The sequence below is a fragment of the Micrasema longulum genome, unplaced genomic scaffold, assembly GCF_059751315.1.
Source record: "Micrasema longulum isolate JH-2025_06_02 unplaced genomic scaffold, ASM5975131v1 h1tg000436l, whole genome shotgun sequence".
Lineage (NCBI taxonomy): Eukaryota > Metazoa > Arthropoda > Insecta > Trichoptera > Brachycentridae > Micrasema > Micrasema longulum.
The window spans coordinates 654,036-658,334 of NW_028277636.1; positions in this window are offsets into that span (position 1 = coordinate 654,036).

The following is a 4,299-nucleotide window of genomic DNA, read 5'->3' on the forward strand; positions in this document are numbered from 1 at the left end:
GAACTGAAGAAATATCTTCTAGATACTTTACAGTGCCTGTTTATAAATAAATTTGTAAAATATAAATAAAATAAATGTAATATAAACCTGTCATAAAAAAAAATGTGTCCCACCGAAAAGACTTAGTGGGTAACAATTTTTATATGCATTTTTTAATTATAAAATAAACGCTGCTCTGCAGCACTGAAACTGAATAATATTTGTGCATAATATTATGTAGTTATTGATAATTTTTACACACCTATGTAAATAATGAAATATAGAGTCATTACATCTTTGAATTCACAAGATAAATAAACATGAATCAAAAGTTAAATTTAAGATTATTTTTTTAACGAATTCTGTTTTTCCCACCTATATTATATAGCTCATCAGCCCTAGTCGTAAAATCAAAATGTTTATTATATTATTAGACAATTCATTGAAAATTTGTAAATACATGTTAGTATGTCGGCCTCGTGGTGTAATGGTCAGATCGTTTGTCTACCATGCAAGAGGTCTCGGATTCGATTCCCGACATGGTTGATATGAAATATTTATTTAAAAGGGTGTTTTAACACTAGAATATTTCATAGTCCCTAGACTGGTACCTGAAGCGTAAGACTGATCATCTCACCTTCATGTAGCAAAAAATGATCAAGATTCGCTGCAATTGGTGTACCAATTCAGTGCCCTGTACACAATATGATGATGAATATGTATAAAGTTTAAAATATGAATTTATTATTTCATTAAGTACTGTAATTATTTTTAATCTACAAACAAATGTCCTTGTATTATATATTTAAAAGTAATGAATTTACCATCTCACTCACAATAAAACAATTCCATCTGAAATCGCACTTAGGATATTGACTTCAGGGCGCTGGAAAAAAAACTTGAATTACCTATTCATGAATCATTGCTGATTTTGTCATAATATTATGTTGAAAAAAAGTAATTATGTATTTTTCACTTTATTTCAATGCTTTATAAAAAGTGGTAAAATCATCCGATTTAAGTCAAATATGCGCTGTTCTGTTCGATAACTTGTTGCCAACGAGAATCTAACTTCATAATGCCCCTCTCGTATAAGCCCTTGTCTCTATTGGCAAAAAACTCGGACAACCAATTTTCTAACCTCTCTTGAGGCCAAACTTGTATCCCCAAGCGCATTGGCCATAGACAGGAACAGGTGGTAGTCACTCGGTGCCAGGTCCAGACTATAGGGTGGATGCATAAGAACTCTCTGTCCGAGCTTCCGTAGCTTCTGGCGCATCATCAAAGATGTGTGCGGCTTGACGTTGTCCTGATGAAACACGATTCCTCTCCTATTCACCAATGCTGGCCACTTCTGTTTGATCGACAGCTTCAAACGGTCAAGTTGTTCACAGTAGAGTGCAAAATTGAGCGTTTGGCCATAGGGGAGCAGCTCATAGTAGAGTAATCCCTGCCAATCCCACCAAACACACAGCAACACCTTCCTCGCCGTCAGTCCTGGCTTGGCCACAGCCTGGGCCGCTTCGTTGGCTTTCGACCACGATCTCCGTCACTTGACATTGTCGTACGTGACCCACTTTTCATCACTAGTCACTATCCGCTTCAGAAATGGGTCGATTTTGTTGCATTTCAGCAGCGATTCGCAGATGGAAATTCGGTCCATGAGGTTTTTTGCGTTAGCTCATGTGGCACCCAAACATCGAGTTTTTTTTTAAATCCAGTTTTACGATCGATATTTAGCTCCTGGGCGATGCTTCGATTGCTAACATGACGGTCTATCTCAATATTTTACATTATTTTATCGACATTTTCGACGACAGGCCTGCCAGAGCGTGGTGCATCATTCACCTCCACTACACCAGAACGAAATCGCTCAAATCACTGTTGTGCAGCACGAACCAAAAGAGTATCAGCCTCGTATACATCGCAATTTTTTTTGGTCGCTTTCGACGCGTTTTTCCCTTTCAGGTAGTAAAAATGTAAAATATGTCAAATTTCTTCCTTTGAGACCTCCATACTCGACGCGCGATAGTTCACGACTGAACCATCTGAGATATACTCGGTTTTTAAAAAAAGGGCGCGAAATACGAAATTACTTTTTCCTCAACCTGTTATTATAGCTAACTTCAATTTCATGTTTTATTGAGTATATCTGATAGAATCTCTTTATATAATTCAAGAAGTAAAACAGATTTTTAAGCTCTGGCCCGAAGGTTGTTTTTTTTTAGGTTAAAACCAATTATTTATACTTTAAGGGATCAAGACTAAAATCAATGGTGTGAAATTCGTGCCTTTTTGTATAGGTATCCTCATACTGCGCAAGTATTTATTATTTCTGTGTGTATTTATAAAAATAAAAAATACTTTTAAACATTGCTTGCTTTCCTGATTCATTTGCTTCTGATACGTTATTTACTAATGTAACTTTTTTACCAATTTTTTTTTGCCTAACTTAACCCCCCTATAGGACATAAAATTTGTGTTGATTTATGCCTTGCAAACTTAATATTTTCTGGAAGACTGACCTATCAGTGTACGTTATTACGATACTCTTGTCGCATAAGACTTATTAATAATATAAAATAAATACCTCTATTCTGTTGGTGTATGTACGTACCACTTTGTTCTAGGTGCTCAATAAAGCTTTTTAGGGGAATTTCCAAAACAGTAAAACATATTTTACCTATTTAGATTTTACCAGCAAGTTTTTTTCTTTGCAAAAAAGTGCTATTTTTCTGGTATGTGAGCATTCAATTATTTTAAGTGTAATCTCCTTAAATATTATCATGTACTTTTGTTATACTGCCTGTGTAAATATGTATTTTAAATATTATTAAATGCTTCAATTTTAAATAAAAGCTGCATTTTTACTGAAAAAATCATGAAAGAACATTAAATTTGTAGATTTTCACCGCCTTCCAAATACTAAAAAAAGTTTTTTTTAAATAGTTATCAAGTCACATCAAGTCAATATCTTTTTTTTCTTTTTTTGGGGACCGCTCAACTCAGATAATGGACAATGCAATGCTCGAGACTCAGCATAACAAGCTAGAAAAAGGATAAATATTTTAAAAAGATATATTTTATATTGTATTGTCCTTTTCAAAACAATTATTATTAAATTTTAACATTAAGTAAATTAAGATGTGAGTGGTTTTCGGTTCGTATAAAAAATAAAATTAATGCCTTAATATCGTTTCTGTTGGATGCTCGGTTCCTTCAACCTCAGGACTGTAAACAAGGCCTGCCCTCTCGCAATACGCGTGTTCGAAGAAAACAGTGAATGTTTGATTTTATGTAAACTATTTGACTTTGTTTTTAAGTGTCAATCCTGGAATAAATGAAAGGGGTAAGGACTAACGATTTCCTCCCTTTGGCACTGGTCCAGAAAAACACAGTTTGCACAAATCACTTTTTACTTTACGTGTATGGTTTTGATGATTTGAATCACTGTTACGCTCGCGGTACGTTTTTCGTTGTGTGTTCGCGCGCGTTGGTTTCTTGACTCGCAGTCAGGGAGAGAAGTATATTGGAATTAAAAACAAGGACCACCGGAATCAAAGGAAGGAATGGCTTGACACTTGAATAAAAAATAATTAATCCGAAACAGTCACCGTTCAAGCAAAAGTCAGTGACCCAAAAATCATTATTTTGAGAAATTGCAATTTGAATGTTCGGAGAGCAAGAAAAACCTAGATTTTTGTGTTTTAGAGGTTTTAATAAATTCCATTGTTAACTTTTCCTTCTGGTACATTTGAACTTATCTGGAAGGTTTTTAATGAGGCAAGGTGACTAAAATTTGATTTAGTGACTTTTGCTTGTTTATAATCTGGGCAATGCAAGCTATAAGAGTTGGTGTAAGGATGGAAATATTAGAAATAACTATTATAATGTGGTTAAAAATGAATGTTTATTTAAATAAAAATAATAATTTTTATTCACGTATAATAATATAAAGTCACATAGTTAAACAAAACTAGTAATTCAGATTTAAACATCTTTTTCTAGCTATTTTACGTTGGTGACATTTGTCTCTTAAAGAACATGTTTTTCGAATGGCATATTTAACTCAAAACTGTTATTTTTAAGGTTAGTGACTTATGCCTGAACAGCGACGATATTATGTATATCCAATTACTATACTCAAAACTGCAATTTTTAAGGATTATTTTCGATTACTAACTAAACAGGCGCAAATTAATTATGTGTCAATTTTTTCTGATTAGGAAGCACAGGTTGAAATTTGTGAGTTTTATTTTGAATTTCGATATTGAAAAAATCGATATTTACAGTTACATCACTAATAATTTATATACTGGC